The sequence below is a fragment of the Moschus berezovskii genome, chromosome Y (assembly GCF_049115385.1).
Source record: "Moschus berezovskii isolate FMDL1 chromosome Y, NW_MosBer_1.0, whole genome shotgun sequence".
NCBI lineage: Eukaryota > Metazoa > Chordata > Mammalia > Artiodactyla > Moschidae > Moschus > Moschus berezovskii.
In genome coordinates, this window is record NC_142489.1 from 81,272,314 (window position 1) to 81,291,075 (window position 18,762).

General features: G+C 46.6%; 1 pseudogene; it reads left to right on the top strand.

Annotated features, from left to right (window-relative positions):
- Window positions 1-664: 664 nt before the first annotated feature.
- The window catches only part of LOC148773178 (MYND-type zinc finger-containing chromatin reader ZMYND8-like), a 115,575-nt pseudogene continuing 97,477 nt past the window's right edge, over window positions 665-18,762 (top strand).

Genomic DNA, 18,762 nt, shown 5'->3' on the forward strand with positions numbered 1-18,762 from the left:
TAGATATAATGACCATCCCAGTTAAATTTGCTCATCCCACTCCATTTTAGTTCCCTGAATCCTAAGACACTGAGGTTTACTCTTGCTCTGTCCTGCTTGACCCCATCCAACTTACCTTGATTCACGGACATAACATTCCAGGTTCCTATGCAGTGACATTCTTTACAGCATCAGATCTTTACTTTCATCTCCAGACACATCCCTAGCTGAACTTCATTTCTGTTTTCGTCCAGCCACTTTATGATTGCTGGAGTCATTGTTGCAGCTTGGTTAGGAAGCTGTTGCTACAGCCTGCTCCTCTGGAGCAGGCCCTGCAGCAGAGATTTGCTGGGTCTTGCCTGGGTTGACAGGTTTGGATACAGCAGGAGAAACAAGAGCCACTGGGTTCAGGTCTCAATTTCGCAAGTTTGAGATGCCTGCTAGATTCCTAGGTGGAGAGAACATGAGGGTAGTTGGAGGCTTGAATCAGGCCAGGTCAGGGCAGAACGTGCAATTCTGAGAATAAAGATGTATTCATGGGTTTGGATTCAAAGCAGTAGGTCTCATAAGTTAGGCGAAGTGGGGAACGAGGGAAGCTGCTGGCAAGTGATTGCTGACCAGGGATGCTGCTAAATCTTCTGCAGTGCACAGAACAATCCCCACGACAGAGAATTATGCAGCCGCGATGGCAGTAGTGCGAACGTTCAGAGACCATGGCCAGGAGCATAAAGAAAGAGTGAGAGGCCTGATCCACTTGCCCGTGTTGTTGTTGCTTAGTCCTGTCTGACTCTTTGCAACCCCATGGACTGTAGCCCCCAGGCTCCTGTGTCCATGGGACTTTCCAGGCAAGAATACTGGAGTGGATTGCCATTTCCTTCTCCAGGTGACCTTCCCAACCCAGGGATCGAACCTGTGTCTCTTGCTTTGGCAGGCGGGTTCTTTGCCATCAGGGAAGCCCACTGTGCATGTAGGCATTAGGAAAAGTGAGCAGAGGAGTCTGAGAAAGGAGCAAGAGACAAGCAGAGAAGAAATACTTGGGGTGTGCTATCCGGAGCCCTTTGAATATACCAGGTTTTATGGAGGGACAGGAAGCCACTAGTGTGGAGTGATCTTCCAGCCTGAAGACACAGACTCTGGTGGTCAGTGCCCTCTGGGCTCATCTTGTCCTGTGATGCCATTTTCAGAGGGAGGAACTGAGAACTGGAGAGGGGGCCCCAGGGATGGGATTGTAGAGACAGAGGTGGTGGAGTTGGAGTGAGTCTCTGTCCCCACTGAGGCTGAGGCCTTGTTTATCACAGTCACCTGGTCTTGCAACCCAGAAGTGATGGGACAGTGGCTTGAGGGGCTCCAGCTCAGGTTGGCTGGTGGGAGCTCCTTATTTGAACATGCAAGGACCAGTCTGGGCCCCTCAGGTTCACTCCTAGTTCTCAGCAGTGTGGTTTGCTTTCTCACACTCTCCTCCCGCCTCCACACCCTCAAAAAGAAAGCTGTACAGAAGCATTCTCACGGTCACCCTTCCTCTTTGCCAGTCATGTGTGGCAGTTCTGCATTCTATTTGTTTTGTCCTGGTGTTTACTTGCATCTGCACAGGTGTTAAGATTCCTGGATTCTCCAAAAAGTGAACTTTACTCTCTGTATGGGAAAACTATTAAAAAAAAATATACAGTAACCTTCAAGGTAAGGTAATAGCCCCATTGCACAGAGAAATAAAGTTACCTACCCAGGATCACACATGGCTTGTGGTTGAGTTTTGCCTTCAGATTTGGGTCTGTCTGCCATGTAGCTTTTTAACCAAGACAAATGATCTGCAATGCTGCAGGACAGGGCATCTTTTCACTTTCACGAGCTCTCACCACTTGCTGCTGTAGGGTTCGTTGGCCCAGCTGTAGGAATCAAGGGTCAGATAAGGATTTGGATGGCAATGGAATGAAGCACAAAGTACTTTTTTTTTCAAGGAGGCAGCTCCCACCCATTGAATTTGTGCTGTCCAACCCTGAATTTTCAAGAAAAACAGAAATCCTCAGACCTGAAAACTTTCTTCTTGTTTATTCTTCCACTGTCAATGTCACCAGCCTCCTTGCTTTTCTCTGCAGAAAGCAAGACTTTGGAAGCCAGGCATTCTTTGAGGTCTTGGATGCAGGTCTGGGTACCCCAGTTTTCCAGTTGTTGTCTTGATTTTTCTTTTTTTTCTTAGAGTGAATGAGGTGAGAAAGATATCTGCTTTACTGACTGACAAGAGCATCTTCCAGGGTGTCTTGTCTAAAGATATTATTCGTTTGAAGGAGCCAGTAACTTGTGCCTCAGGCAAGACCATTCTTTATAGTCTGCCTGTGTCTTTTGAATAAAGGAGTTTTTTTTTTTTTTCTTTTAACTTATAAAGGAGTGTTTATATTTTTGTTTTAAAACTTTTTGGAGGTGGGATGTGACTCATGGCATCTTAGCTCCCTGACCAGAGATGGAACCCGTGCCCCCTGTAGTGAAAGCGTGGTCTTAATCAATGACCACATAGGAAGTGCCCTTAAAACATTTTGCTTTGATGGCTGTTTCTTTTATGGCTGGAGCCTTAGGTAGTGGGATTTTAGTCCATCATACATCAAAGCTGGCTTGGCTGTTCGTTAGTGTGTTCTGATTTTTGAGGAATCACACAATTGAAGAAAAAAATGTTTTTCTATGTAATGAATGCACAGGGAACAAGAAGTCAAGGTAGGATCCCATGGTCTGTAGCCTGCCAGGCTCTTCTGTCCAGGGAATTCTTAAGAGAAGAATACTGGCATAGATTGCCATCCCCTTCTCCAAGTCAAAGTACCGAAAGATGATTAATGAAAAGCCAGTCTATACCTGTAACCTCTGATCACCTGTTCCTCTTTATCACTCCCCACCTGTGAAAATAATAGTGTGACCAGTGTTGGCGCCTTTTATTTTTTTGGTCCATCCTCTTTCCTTGTTGGCTCTATTTAGTCTCCTTGGAAAGCTCTTTTCGACCTCAGTCTGGGTGATCTGGGCCCCACTTAACAATGTCTAGATTATGACCAACCTTGATAGTATATTAAAAAGCAGAGACATTACTTTGCCAACCAAGGTCTGTCTAGTCAAGGCAATGGTTTTTCCCGTGGTCATGTATGGAGGTGAGAGTTGGACTGTGAAGAAGTCTGATCGCCGAAGGATCGATGCTTTTGAACTGTGGTGTTGGAGAAGACTCTTGAGAGTCCTTTATACTGCAAGGAGATCCAACCAGTCCATTCTAAGGGAGATCAATCCTGGATGTTCATTGGAGGGACTGATGCTAAAGCTGAAACTGCAATACTTTGGCCACCTCATGCAACGACTTGACTCACTGGAGAAGACTCTGATGCTGGGAAAGGTTTGGGGCGGGAGGAGAAGGGGACGACCGAGAATGAGATGGCTGGATGGCATCACTGACTCTGTGGACATGGGTTTGAGTGTACTCCGGGAGTTGGTGATGGACAGGGAGGCCTGGCGTGCTGTGATTCATGGGGTCGCGGAGAGTCGGACACGACTGAGCGACTGAACTGAACTGAGACAGTTTTAACTCTGTGCGACCCCATTAGATGGCGGCCCACCAGGATCCCCCATCCCTGGGATTCTCCAGACACTTTTGAACAGGGAGTCCAGGGGAGGGCTGCACCGTGTGTCTCATGTGGGATCTTAATTCCCAGGGATCAAACCTGTGCTTCCTCAGTTGGAAGATGGAGTCTTAACCACTGAACCACCAGGGAATCCCCTGGACCCTTTATTGTCCCAGGGATGTGAGTGCTACTGCCATCTAGTGGGTGGAGGTCATGATTGCTGTCAAACATTTTGCAGTGCCAGAACTGCTCCTGGCCATTTACTCCCACCTGCAAGGCACTAATGTCCACACTGAGAAGCCCAAGAACACATATATTAGTATCTGCATTTCCTTTCCTCCTTTTCTCCCCTACACCAGCGCTAATGTCCTTTACTATTTTCCTTTTCATTAAACAGATGGGCTTTCCATTTCACTGCACACAGAGCTATCACGCTGTTATTTTAGTGGCTGTATTTTCTTCCCTTTAAAGGTGAATGGTAACTTATTCATCCAGGCACTTTACGTATTGAGTAGTTCTCTATTTTTGCTGTTGGAAACAGCTGCGATGAAGACCCTTCTGCCCAGGTGGGAGTGAATCCACAGGATATGGTCCTAGAAGTGGAGCCGTGGGCCACAGGCTCTGTGCTGCTGATATTTGGAGAGATATTGCCAGATTGCCCTCTGAAGGGTGGTTCTGATTTATGTTCCCATCGGCAAGGTAAGGTTGGTGCCTCATTTCTCCAAAGTGGGTGTGTTTCTTTCTTTCCTTCTTTCTTTTAGTCCCTGGTTTGCATTTATAGCCTAAGCTGTCTTCCTATCATCTGAGAAGTTTAAATGTTGACAGCCAGGTTGGATTCTGCAGATATTCCCGATATAGAAGGGCAGAAGGAGTCCTGATAATCTCAGTTCAGTTCAGTTCAGTTGCTCAGTCGTGTCTGACTCTTTGCGACCCCATGAATCACAGCACGCCAGGCTTCCCTGTCCAGCACCAACTCCCGGAGTTCACGCAAACTCATGTCCATAGAGTCGGTGATGCCATGCAGCCATCTCATTCTCTGTCATCCCTTTCTCCTCCCGCTCCCAATCCTTCCCACCATCAGAGTCTTTTCCAGTGAGTCAACTCGTCGCATGAGGTGGCCAAAGTATTGCTGTTTCAGCTTTAGCATCAGTCCCTCCAATGAACACCCAGGATTGATCTCCTCTAGAATGGACTGATTGGATCTCTTACAGTCCAAGGGACTCTCAAGAGTCTTCTCCAGCACCACAGTTTAAAAGCATCAATTCTTCGGCGATCAGCCTTCTTCATAGTCCAACTCTCACGTCCATACATGGCCACGGGAAAAAACCGTAGCCTTGACCAGACGGACCTTTGTTGGCAAAGTAATGTCTCTGCTTTTTAATATACTATCTAGGTTGGTCATGACTTTCCTTCCAAGGAGTAAGCGTCTTTTAATTTCATGGCTGCAATCAGCATCTGCAGTGATTTTGGAGCCCCCAAAAAATAAAGTCTGACACTGTCTGCACAAGCTGCTAGGAGCCAAATGAGAAAGAGAAGCTCATCTTTTTCTCTCTGGGGAGGACAGTTGAGTCCATACACTGTTGAAAGTTTGTGACACTCAACTCCTAAAGGTCCATTCCCAGGGACCCTAGAGCAATCCCCTCCCTGACTTTTGGTGGTTTCTCATTAGAATAAACATTACAATAGCACGTTGACCCCATATTTTGTGAAAAGAAGTGCTTTATTTTTCATTCCTCTTGATTATGAATATTCAGTTTTTAGGCTAAAATTAAGACATTGCACTTACTGTAGACACACATGGGTAGGCCACATGCACTCTAGGCTTTCCAGGTGGCTTCGTGATAAAGACTCCGCCTGCCAATGCCAGAGACGTGGGTTAGATTCCTGGGTCAAGAAGATCCCCCTGGAGAAGGAAATGGCAATCCATTCCAATATTCCAGCCTGGGAGGTCTCATGGACAGAGAAGCCTGGCGGGATGCACTCCATGTGGTTGCAAAGAATCAGACATGACTGAGCACACATGCAAGAACAAAAGCAAAACCAAACAAACAAAAGATGCAGTGTAGACACACACAGGTACACACGCATGCTCATACTTGATTATTTTGGTGATGTGTAGATCTGTTTGTATGAACCCCAAGGTTTCATACAAGGTGCACAAGGGTTAAGACAAATCATGAGGCATTTTCTTTACTCACAGACAACATCTGTGTAATACAGGGCTTACAGCCTTACTGGCCAATTGGAAACACCCGAGGAACCTTTTTAAGGCCACCACTCAGGCCTTCCCTCATGCCTGTGAAGTCAGTCTCTGGAGGTGGGGCCAAGTAGTCAGGGTTATTTTTCTAAACCTCTGGACTGGACAGGGAGCGATTTCAATGTTAAGGCATGGTTAGCAGTCAGGGGCTGGCACACATTCCAACCTGTGGACCAAATCTGGCCCCCAACTTGTTTTTGTAAATAAAGTTTTATTGGAATGCAGTATTTCACGCATTATGTTATGGCACTTTTGGAGTAGAGGCTATACTCCTGCAAAGGTTCATTTACTCTGTGGCTCTTTATGGAAAAAATTGGTTGAACCCTACCTGATATGGTCAGTTGTGTTTTTCGGTAACAGAAGTGTGGAATCTGTTAACCACATAGGAATGTTGTAGAGAACAGGATGTCCTGCTGTAACACGGGCAACACCACCATCTCCTGCTACTCCACTTCATGGGAAGTATTTTTGTGTGATAACTTCTTTTCTAACTTTATGCATGAAAAGGCTGCCTGTGTTTTCCCTTTGGAATGCAGTGGTTCCTCATTTCTGAGAGCAGAAATGATGAGATGGGCCTCCTGTCTTTCTCCTTTTACTGTCATGTTCTCATTTCAGCTGCTGTTTAGTTTGATCTTCCTCTTTTCTATGTTCCTCAGTCCTCCTCCTCCTAGTTTTTTTTTTTTTTTTTTTTTTTTGCTCTTTGATCCCTCTTTCGTGGTGTCTGTTCACTTCGAAAAATGCCTCTCCCGTAAAATTGAATGAATATTCTTCCCCCTCTAAAGGAGTTGAGCATTCAGCCATTCTCCTTGCAAGCATCTTCATTCCTAGTCCTGAGAGGCTCTCTGAAGGGCCCCAGATCAATATGTGCACACACACCAGACAAAGACATGCATGCACGTGTGCACACTCGGGTCAGTTTTCGTACAGCGATTTCTTTAATGACAGGATGTTTTCCCAGTGTGCTGTGAAAACTCCCTTTTGGAATATCCCTGGTGGCCAACCCCAAGTGTGCCCTTGGGACAGAGCCATTCCTAATCTTCCCTCATTATGGTGATAAATGAAGTTTGAGCGATTTGTGGCTCCAGTCTTCTATGAGTGGGTTGGATGGGGCTTTGGGGTGACTACGTGTGGCCCCTTAAAAGAGTAAATCTCTGGTGTGTGGTATTAGGAGCAGCCCCCCTTCTTGGGTGCTGGGCGGAATGCAATGGTCACGTTAAGTGGGAGAATGAAGGCTTTGGAGGAGCCCTGCGGTCCAGCACTCGGTCTGTATCTTGGTCTTTGTACCAGGTTGGTGTTTGGAGGTGACATTCTGGGTGGGGGTAGCAAAGAGATGGGAGAAGTCGGATAGTGAGCTGATAGCCAGTGGAACCAGCTCAGAGGAGGCTAATCTTTATTCTTGATGGATCCTTGAGGGATCCTACATCCTTTCTGACCTGCTTTCGGGGATCAGTCAGGGGAACTTGGCACCCCTTATCAGACCCCAAGCGCGTTCGGGTCTATTGGAGGTGATGTCAGGATGAAAGACCGTGCTTCCTGCCTGCAGAGTCTCTCACTGTTTTCTGGGCCTTTGCTACTTCCACCATTTTGTTCCCTTGTTATGTTCTGGGGGTCTCCATCCTGGGTGTTCATTGGAAGGACTGATGCTATAACTGAAACTCCAATACTTTGGCCACCTCATGGGACGAGTTGACTCACTGGAAAAGAGTCTGATGCTGGGAGGGATTGGGGGCAGGAGGAGACGGGGATGACAGAGAATGAGATGGCTGGGTGGCATTGCCGACTCGATGGACATGAGTTTGAGTGAACTCTGGGAGCTGGTGCTGGACAGGGAGGCCTGGCGTGCTGTGATTCATGGGGTCGCAAAGAGTCAGACACGACTGAGCGACTGAACTGAACTGAACTGAGAGGTGGCAGCAGAGAAGGTGGGGAAGGAATTCAAGAAATGCATGCTCATGGAGCCTTGGGAATCTGGGCCAACTTGGTCAAACAAAGACCCCGCAGACATGGGGGTTGGGGTGGTGGTAGGGGCAGGCAGGACCTTCGGACCTGAGTCATTAAGCAGAGGTCTTTGCCCGCAGTTGGTGTGAGGAGGAGTTGACATCTTACCTGAGCAAGAAGACACAGGTTCCTGTCCAAGACTAATCGGTCCCCATTCCTCAGATAGATACCAGGAGCCAAAGGGAGGTACAGCACACCAGCTGGAGTGTCTGCCTGTCTTGTTTTCCCTTTCTTTAAATATTTATTTGGTTAGGCGGGGTCTTATTTGTGAGACGCGCGACCTTTGACCTTCATTGGTGGCATGTGAACTATTAGCCGGGGCAAGTGGAATCTAGTTCCCTGCGTAGAAATCCAACCTGGGCCCCCTGCATTGGGAGTATGGAGTTTAACCTCTGTACCACCAGGGAAGTTCCTATTTTCCCTTTCTTTAATTTGACCTCCAGACAAGGTTGACGAAGAATGAATTCTCTAGGTAAATGAGGAGTTGGGGTCCCCATCTTTATCAGTGAGGCTTTATCTCTGCGAGGCTCAGCACCTCTCTAGGCTACAAGCCCATGCTGATCTGAGCCTGAAGTTCAAAGCAAAGTGGCCAGACTCAGTGTGTCATTTTTCTGCTATTGTTGAAGTTGAACGTAGTGTAATCTTTGGCTATGGAGGATCCACAGTGATGCTGAGCTTCATGGAAACCAACCATCTGGCTGGGGTTGTGCATTTTCCATATTGAAAGTGACCCAGGCGATAGTTCAGTAGAAACCCGCCAAATGTTCTCTCAGCCTCTTATGTCCAAGTTAGCCCAGGCTGTCGAGTAGGTAATATTGTTGGGGTAAACGATAGAGATATTTAAGGGTTTCTCCTCCTGGGCTCAAAAGGTGTTTTCTAGAAGAAGCCAAGTGATGAGCGTTATTCGCTATTTCCCTCCAGTGCCTGATCTCACGAGGGGGTGGTGGTGTCTTCAAGATTGAAGCAAGGCCGAGATGGACCTGATGGATCTGGCTGAGTCTGTCCAGCTGCAGTCTGCTCCTGTCTCTCTCCTCTCCCCCAAGGGGCAGATTCACAGCAGATTCCAGCTAAATCTTGGCAAGACGATAGAGAGTTGCAAAGCACAAAGAGGTGTGTGTCTTGGTTCGTTTATATGATTATCACCATCATTACTGTCTTTAGGGGTACCACCTGGTGGAAATGAAAGCCCAATCCCAGCTCCTTTTTTAGCAGCAGTTTTACCTTTGGCGCATTTGGTCAACCAAAAAATATTTCTCCTGGCAGAATATTTCAGACTTGCTAGTTAACTGTTCAGAGGGTATTTTGAGTTTGTCAGAGTACGATCTTTGAGAGTGGCAGCCTGCTGACTCGAGGTGCCAGTTATAAGAAAATTTGGAAGCAGAAAGAGCCTCCTGAGTTTTACAGTGTGCTTTTCTGCACACGGCAGTGTCTTCATTTCAGGGTCACATGTATCCCACAGTTGTCCAATGTGTCCAACACAAACCTTTCCCCTCCATGCTGGGCCACGCCCCTGCCCCACTCCTTCCCCTGGCAAATACATCCTGCTTCTGTATCTGTTGCCTCCTTTCCTCGCCCCCATGCTGCCTGCCGTTTTACATTGCCTACCCGAAACCTATCCTTAAGGCTGAGCTTGGGCATCACCTCCTCCAGGAAGTCTTTCTTGACTGCCCTCCCTGTCTGCCCACCTCCTGGGGGTACTTCATGGTTCCAAAACATCTGTGGTCCCTTTGTGTGTGTGGGTATCCCTCCCAATCTAGACTGGAAGCTCCATGAGGGCAGAGAGGTTTGTCTTATAAAGATCTTATAAAGACTTGCCCTCTCCAAGATACTTGGTCTTATACACTTAGTAATGCTCTAGAATGTTTGTTGACGAGGTAAATAAAGTCAGGAGGGCATTTGTAAGGAAATAGGAGCTGGCTGGGTCTCAGTAGAGAAAGCCAGTCCAAGGTGAGGTTTCTTTGTCATTGGGTGCTCTGGGAGTCACCCAGGCTGTCTAACAAAAGCATTCCTTCCTGGGTTGCCCATTTGGTTAGGACATTGAATGACGTGGATGAAATTTTGCAGTTCGTAGTCTTCTTGGGTTCTTGCAGGCAGCTGGTCTAGGTCCTCGGTTTGTTATTGTTAATAAGGATTTACGGAGGACTTCGTATGCCCCTTGCACTGTGCGTAGATGGTCCTGGAAGGTTGATACTGTTATCGAACCCATTGTCCAGGGGAAGAAACGGAGGCTCAGAGAGGTAGCTCCCTCGTAGTGGGTCACACAACTAATAGAAGCAGAGGAGCAGGATCCGAATTCACCTCCTTTGGGCTCCAGTATCCACGCGTGTGTGGCCATGCTTGTCATTCTGTTGTCCAACCTTTAATTACCAACTGCACAAGCCCTGACATCCAGAAATTAAACCAGATTTGGTTTTTAGATTCTTCCAATTTGAGCCCTGGAGGAGGTGGATGTAGTTCACTCCTGATCCTGCTGGGCTGTTTGTGGGTAACCTTTTACGATTTTCTCTTCCATGATCCCGTCATGGCAACCATTGCTCTAGAAGGAAGATGATACAGAGTTGATGGGGATTTCCTCTTTTCGAAAGTGTAGGGTATCGGATTATTGACCAGCAGATGGATGACACTCACTACAGGGAGCAGAAAACATAAATGGTTAAATGAAATTATTGTTAGAAATAGACTTTTGCCCATTTTTGCTTGTATATGGAGGACACGCCTGGTGTTTTACCATTTTTCCTTTTGCTTGAGACATGGAAATGGGTGACTTTCCTCTGGACTCAAATACAAGTAGAAAAACAGTAGAAGCACAGCAGCGGTTGACTCTGCTTCAGGGCAGAGAGCCAGATGGGGGCTGGGCAGCTGGGCCACCTGGAGACAGTGCTCCCCCAACTGAAAGGGGCCAGTATTTCTCAGCCCAAGCCAGTCTTGCAGGCAAGTGACCCAGAATGGCCAGGTCTTCTTCCCTTTCAGACAAGCCTAACATCTTATTTTCTGTGTGAACCTTCCCGATTTGTGAATTGGCCAGCATATGCTAAGTTTAAAACAACAAATTACAAAATACTGGAGCACATTGGGTCAAAACATTGCTTCCTAAATAACACGCCTGCTTGCCCCATGTGGCTCATGTGCTGTGAGTTTGCATCACCTGCTTTAAAGCTTGGCTTGTTTCTTTGATAAAAAAAAACTTAACGCTTTGGGAATTTGTGGGAAGAGCCCGTGTCTCTGGCCTTGTCTCTCTGTCTCGGTTTTCTTTGTGTCCCAGGACAAGTGATTTCTCAGGGCCTCTTTCCCCCTCCCCCAATCTGTAAAATAGAAGCACAAGCTGGAATCAAGATTGCTGGGAGAAATATCAATAACCTCATATATGCAGATGACACTACTCTTACGGCAGAAAGTGAAGAGGATCTAAAGAGCCTCTTGATGAAAGTGAAAGAGGAGAGTGAAAAAGTTGCTCAACATTTGGAAAACTAAGATCATGGCATCCGGTCCCATTACTTCATGGCAAATAGATGGGGAAACAGTGGAAACAGTGGCTGACTTTATTTTGGGGGGCTCCAAAATCACTGCAGATGGTGACTGCAGCCATGAAATTCAAAGACACTTACTCCTTGGAAGGGAAGTTATGACCAACCTAGACAGCATATTAAAAAGCAGAGACATTACTTTGACCACAAAGGTCCAACTAGTCAAGGCTATGGTTTTTCCCAGTGATCATGTATGCACGTGAGAGTTGGACTATAAAGAAAGCTGAGCACCAAAGAATTGATGCTTTTGAACTGTGGTGTTGGAGAAGACTCTTGAGAGTCCCTTGGACTGCAGGGAGATCCAACCAGTCCATCCTCAAGGAGATCAGTCCTGGGTGTTCATTGGAAGGACTGATGTTGAAGCTGAAACTCCAGTTCTTTGGCCACCTGATGCGAAGAGCTGACTCATTTGAAAAGACCCTGATGCTGGGAAAGATTGACGGCAGGAGGAGAAAGGGACAACAGAGGATGAAATGGTTGGATGGCACCACCCAACTCAATGGACATGGGTTGGGGTGAACTCTGGGGGTGGTGATAGACAGGGAGGCTGGGCATGCTGCGGTTCATGGGGTCACAAAGAGTCGGACATGACTGAGCGACTGAAGTGAAGTGAACTGAACTGAACTGAAAATGGATCAGTTTTACCAACTCCTGTGTAGCATTCACTTCCATTCCTCCCATTCTCTGTGTCCCAGTGTGCTATGTGTGCGGCCAAGATTTAGCTCTGGATAAATTAGGAATTCATGTGGTTTGGCCCCATGTCATCTTTGAATGTCAGTAACTGAAACCCTCTCCAGGAAAGTTCCATTTGTCACGTGTAGTCAGATGCAACTTAAGTCTACTGCTAACCCCACCAGGCCAGTGTGATGTGATGTGTGGTTTGTTTGTTTGTTTGTTTTTTAATTCTAGCAGTGAGCATGGAAAATATTTGTGGGTTTTTGGTCCTGCTCTTTATTCTGTGACTACGCCACATGCTGGGTTTTTTTTTTTTTTTTTTTTTGGATGGTTGGTTTAATTTGGGCATGCTTGAATTCTCAGAATATGTTTATATGGCTGTCAAGCACAGTGATTCAGGGGAGTATGAGAAGTCAGATAGTAGCAGAAGTGACTCTATCAGTGATGAGAAGCAGAGGTCCGAGAATGAGCCAGAAGGTGCTGAAGACAAAGAGGGGGCTCAGATGGGCAAAAAGCCATCTGCTGTCAATAGAAAAGCCCAAACTGCTGAAGCCAGTGGAGATGGAAGAGGAGCTGAAAGCATGTCACCAGCCAGTGAGAAAGTGGACCCAAGATCAGTCTAGGAGAAGACGAGCCCCCAGCTTGAGAAGGACTTTTCAGACAATGCAAAACCCTTGCCTCATCCCACAAAGGATAAGCTGAAGGGAAAGAATTGACGGAATCCTCAACAGTACATTTGGACCTGGACTCCAACACAAAGAGCGGACTTGACATAAATTTAGGAAAAGACCATTCTGCATAGGAGGGTCAAAAACCTAGGAAGGAAGCCAAAGAACTGTCTCCCAAGCAGGAGGATGAGTGGCTGTACCAGTTTCTAGTTTCTTGATTTGGTTTTAGAATGTCATCTTGCCATTTGTAGTATCACGTGTCATGTCACTTTCTGACATCATGAAGTGTGGCACAACAAAGCTTGGATTAGCTCCTGGTCACCTAGCTAGTTACTGAGCAGGAGAAGGAATTAAGCTGTGCCTGCCCACCTTTTACCTTGTTGATACCCAAAGTGATTGATTTTGAGCACAGGGAAAGAAGTCTCTTAGAAAGTAATAGTTGCTTCTAGCAGTCAAGTCATTTTGAACCTAAGCAGTTTCTTTTCCAATATGCCTAAAGTGTTTGTCAATGTGAAGACATTGGACAGGGCTGAAACTGATAAAAGTGTTCGATTCAAAGACCTTGATGAGTTTATTCCCCCTTACCTCCCCTCACGCTGCCCATGCATCTCAAAATACATTTTCTTACTAGAATATAAGACCTTTTGGGTCGGTGGCACCAGGCTGCTGAGTTCCTTAGGCCTCTAGACATCCAAGGGGCAGTGTATGATGTGCACCTGAGCCCGTACTCTGTCATATTTGCATTTAAGTGACATAGGCTTGAGGTGTCTCAACCTTGGCGCTATTGACTTTTTATGCTGGATAATTCTTTGTCCTGGGTATTGAAGGATGTTTATAAAGACCAGTATCCCTGGCCTCTACCAACTGGATGTCAGCAGCATCTACCCAGTGGCAGCCTTCAAAAGTGTCTTGACAAAGCTAAATCTCCCCTAGTTGTGAACTTCTGCCTGAGTCTTAGTAGTTCCCCCTTTGCTGCTATTAGGGACTGAACCAGCAGTGGCTGCTTTCAAACCTGCCACACCCCAGGCATGTTGGCAGACCCCCCAGTGGAATGTAGGAGTGATTTGAAGGATATTCAGCCCATTGACGAAACAGTCAGCGAATTTCTCAGCTGGCTTGGCAAGTGGGTGATGATATGCCCAAGAAAGATAAGCATTAATTAAGGGCCCAGCAGAGACATGGCCTAAGGACAAATCGGAGATTGTAGCCTTAAAACCTCTTGGACTTTCTGAGCTACATAGAGGAATAGCCAGGTTTAATTATGTGGCTCAGTGGTAAAGGATCCACCTGCCGATGCAAGACACAAGAATTTGATCCTTGGATTGGGAAGATCTCCTGTTGAATGAAATGGCAACCTACTCCTGTAGTCTTGCCTGGAGAATTCCATGGACAGAGGAGTCTGGTGGGCTATATAGTCCATGGGGTCACAAAAGAGTTGGACACAACTTAGTGACTAAACAGACAACACACACAGCTTCTGACAGGAGCTATCTTCTCAGTTCTGTGTCCCCTGGGGTTTACTTAGTCTGGCTGCTTAAAGCAGGAGAGGGGGATGGATTTTGAGCATTTTTCCTCTGCGTTTGTATCATTGTGAACTGTTGCAGAACCTCAGTTCCTGCAGTTAATTGAAAGAGGATGGAATATCTCAGTGACACAGGGCAGGAAGAGAGAGAGGCAGTTGAGTCAGTCAGGAAGGAGGGATCACCACCCCATCCCTTAAAATTGTGAATGGCATCTGAAACACGCAATTCTGTGTGGGTTGTGGTTTGAGGGACCACTCCTGATGCTGTAGAAAGCAACAGGAGTAGCATTTATTCCATGAAGTTTGTGGAATTGTTGGGTCCCAGATGGCAGTGTTCCTATGAATGACACATTTATACTATCCCGCTCTTTCTGAAATAGATCTTTTGTTTGGTTGTGGGTTTTATCACCCCTTCCAGAAAGAATCTGTGATATACTGATAAAATGGAAATGATGACAGTGAGAAAGCTGAAAATAGAATAGTGAGAGATCTGGGGGAAAGTTTGTATACAAAAATAACTATTTCAACCTTCAGAATTAGCAAAGTCAGGCTTCAGTTTTGGCTCCGAGTTTCCTGGCAGTCGAAATGAAAAGGGAAAAACATATGAGTGCTTTAAAAGAACTCGTGTTTCCCCCCTAAATGGAAAAGCATTCCAGTTGATAACATGAAGCTGAGCTTTTCTCACTGGTATCTGAAGGAAGTTTCTCTAGGATCCTCTGAGTGTGTGGGGCTTTCGCAGAGGCTGAAATCCAGAGCCACCTGAGGGTGATTTCGGTCTTGAAGAATCGACTTCACGTCAGACTGCAGTGGAGCATCTTTTCAAAGGTGTGGTTTCACTCATGAGTTTATTAAGTGATGGGTATTTTGGAGAGTGCTTGGTGACCTCCAGCTGATGTTCAGTTACGAGTGCAGCTTATACACAGAATCTGAATCCTCAAACAGAAAGCTGTTTTTTCTAGCTAGAGATCCCAGAGTAGAGGCTAAGGGAACTCACTTCCGGACCTTGGCTACACTTAACCTGTGTCACATCAGTCATTTCCAGCCTTCTCTTAAAAAGTCCTTTTTTAATGTACAAGACAGTAACCTCAGTCGGATATAAGTAGGCTAGTTGGGTGGGGTCGCTTTTGGAGTGTTGACCTGTAAGAAAGTCACTTCTTTTTGAGACTGCAGGTGATTATATCCTTCCAAATTTTTAGGACAAATGAAATTTCCCATGGCCTTTACTCCCCCTTGCCCCAAGTAAACCATCAGTATCCTTTAGAAATTAGAATGTTGTCGTGTCTAAATTAAAAGCCCCCAAGAGTGTGTCAAGCCTGGAATGTTTTCAGATTGCATACTTCTGTTCTTGTTGTTGTTGTTTGTTTGTCTGTTTGATTTAATTTGGAAAAGAGCTCCGGTGGGACTCTATCAGAGCAGCAACAAGCTACAAAGCCAGCTATCTGCTCTTGCAAGATGAGAGAGAGAAAGGACCTTTTTGTGGTTGTCCTTTGCCCAAGGAGGTATCAGACTAGCTAATCAACAAGAAAAGTACACTTTTTAATCACATGTCAGAAAAGTGAGGCACTAAAGTTGCTTTTTCAGGTGAGAAGCCTTGCCTGTGGCATCTCTGCCTTTTAGAAAGGCCAAGCTCAAAGCCACTTCTGCCCCCTCAAGGGGAAGGGGCAGTGGCTGTGACCGATATCTGGAAGGTTGTCCTAGGCAAGGATAGGGGTGTCCTCACTCTAGGTAGAGATCTTCTCCCAGCCCCACCCTGTGTTCTTGCCCAGGACTTTGGCTGAATTCTTCCCCAGAGGAGCAAGAGGGCCAGACAGTTGTGTAACCGCCAAGACAGCCCCACCCCCAGGAAGAAAAGTCAGCCTGTCAGCACTCTTTCCCTTTCACATTCCTTGGTTTTCCCAGACCGACAGTTAACTGAAAATTTCCCCTAGAATAATCAAGAACTCCTGTCTTTTCTGGGTGATAGAAATCTAAAAATGATAGGCATGGAGTCATGCAGCAGAAGCATGCTGGGCCCCTACAAAAGGTGTTGTCATTAAGGGCTTCCTTGGTGGCTCAGATAGTAAAGAATCTGCGTGCAATCCTGGGGGCCCAGATTTCTTTCGCTGGGTCGGGAAGATCCCCTGGGGAAGCAAATGGCAACCCACTCCAGCATTCTTGCCTGGGAAATCCCATGGACAGAGGAGCCTGGCGGGCTACAGTCTATGAGGTTGCAAAAGAGTTGGACACGACTGAGCGACTTCACTTTCAGTCCTTATTAAAAAGAGTTAGATGTCCAGGCACGTTGTTTGAGATCAAGGATGCTGACTGGCACCAGTGTTTTTTGTGTGAACCCGAGGGGGTCCTCTCTGGGGGTGCATGTTCATCTCTCCTGTGCCTGGGGCCCCTGCAGTCACAGCTGACTCCCTTCCCCTCACAGATGAATACTCATGTGGTCACCCCTTCTCCGCTGTTCAGTGCTTCTGGCTCTAACCTGCCTTCCGGCCAGCCCTTCTCACTGCCTGTCCTCACGCACCAAAATTCTGTCTATTCCTGGGCATGTCTTGGCTAAAACTGTTCTCCTCCAAATTTTCCCTGCTGCCTGTTGAAATCCTGCCCTCCACCCTCATAACTCAGTTCCTCCCAGTAGATACACTCCGAACGGCAGCGTTTTTCAAACTCTAGTCACTTGTATTCATTATTTTTGTCATTCCCAAGACCTGCTTGTACAATTACTGCCTTAATATATTTTTTATCTGGAGCAGCAGCTCTTAAATTGAACTCAATTTTGGACGTAAACTTGACTACAAGGCAGTAGGTAAACAGTATTTTGTGCTCTACATAAAAGATGCACTATGGATAACTGCAGTCAAAATAAAAGCAGGGCTTCTAAATTCTCCATAAATACCATTATCCTGGCGATGAGTCTGCCCTTGGTGTGGAGTTCCCTTGAGCGTTAGGTATCAAGGTTCCGAGACCACACTGAGACTATTCTGAAAGGAATTAGAAGAGATGGAAGAAAATACTCTTTTTTTTTTTTTCTGGTGATTCATTGTTGTTCAGTGCTTTGGCCTTTGGGAGGCTGTCTGATTCCTTGGGATATGTGCTCTGTAGGTGTCCTGGCCAAGGAAAGGGTTCCTGTTAATGTCCAGATGGACTTTGGCTAAGTCTTTCTCAAAGTGCTGACTGAACTCTAACTTTGTAAAACAAGGTACTTGCAATGATTCTGTTCATCCACTGGGTCATGGACTAGCAGGTGGGCAACTCCAGGCCAGGGGCTGGGTCATGTTGACCTCAGTCCCCCAGAGGCCTTGGCAAGTATCTCAAATGTGAGCAAGCACCTAACCCAAGGAGACTGATGTTTTAAGCTAGAATATGCTGCAGAAGTGGCCTAAGCATATAAAGTGAGAATGTGCTAATTCACGGGGAGGTCCTTGGCATGGTAGCCTGGGATGGTCACCTAGAACTCACTGGCCTAGAGACCCTGCAGGTCAGCCTGAGTCCCGTCTACTTTCTGTTTCGTTTTTTCATGTGTTGGCTTCCATTGTAGGTAAAGCTCCACCATCCACAACAGCAGGCAGCCAGTCTCCGCCGGAAATGCCGGTCCTCACCTGCTCATCCTCCCAAACTCGCACGGCTGGTGTCATGGCCCCCACCAGCACCACCTGCACGGTCACGGCCCGACCGCTGCTGCTGCCGCAGCCTCCGCCACCACTACCACCAGCACCACGGGTAACCCGGTGAAAAAGCAGAGGCCGATTTTACCAAAGGAGACTGCCCCAGCCGTGCAGCAGCTTCTGTGGAACTCATCAAGTAAGTTTCAAACGTCCTCCCAAAAGTGGCACATGCAGAAGATGCAGCGCCAGCAGCAGCAGCAAAGCCAGCAACAGCAGCCTCAGTCTTCCCAGGGGACGAGATATCAGAAGAGACAGGCTGTGAAAGGTACCGTGCCTCCCCGCTCTGCTGTCCATGGCACCCGCTCCTTTTTTGCCGCATGGACTGGGGAAAAATAGTCCTTGTTTTATTTATTTAGTTACCCTTGGTTGCCTGGCCACTGTATTCTGGAGGTCTGATACATTCCATTTGGCATTATTCTGAAAAATTATTTTGCAGCTTGTTTTTGTACTTTTCTTTTTCATTTTTCATTTTATAAACGCTATACACAGGTCTTCTTAGAAGGGGGTGAAATGGATGCCTGAATGCACAAACATCTACTGTATTTTTTGACTTTCTATTTCATTCTTCACCCTTTCTCAGAGGTATTGTTAACCATAAGATGTTTTTCTAATTCATGTATGCATATATATTTATGTATGTGTATATACACATTGGACTGCAAGGGGATACAACCAGTCCATTCTAAAAAAGAACAGTCCTGGGTGTTCATTGGAAAGCCTGATGCTAAAGCTGAAGCTCCAATACTTTGGCCACCTCATGCAAAGAGTTGACTCACTGGAAAATACTCTGATGCTGGCAGGGATTGGGGGCGGGAGGAGAAGGGGACAACAGAGAATGAGGTGGCTGGATGGCATCACCGACTTGATGGACCTGAGTTTGAGTGAATTCCAGGAGTTGG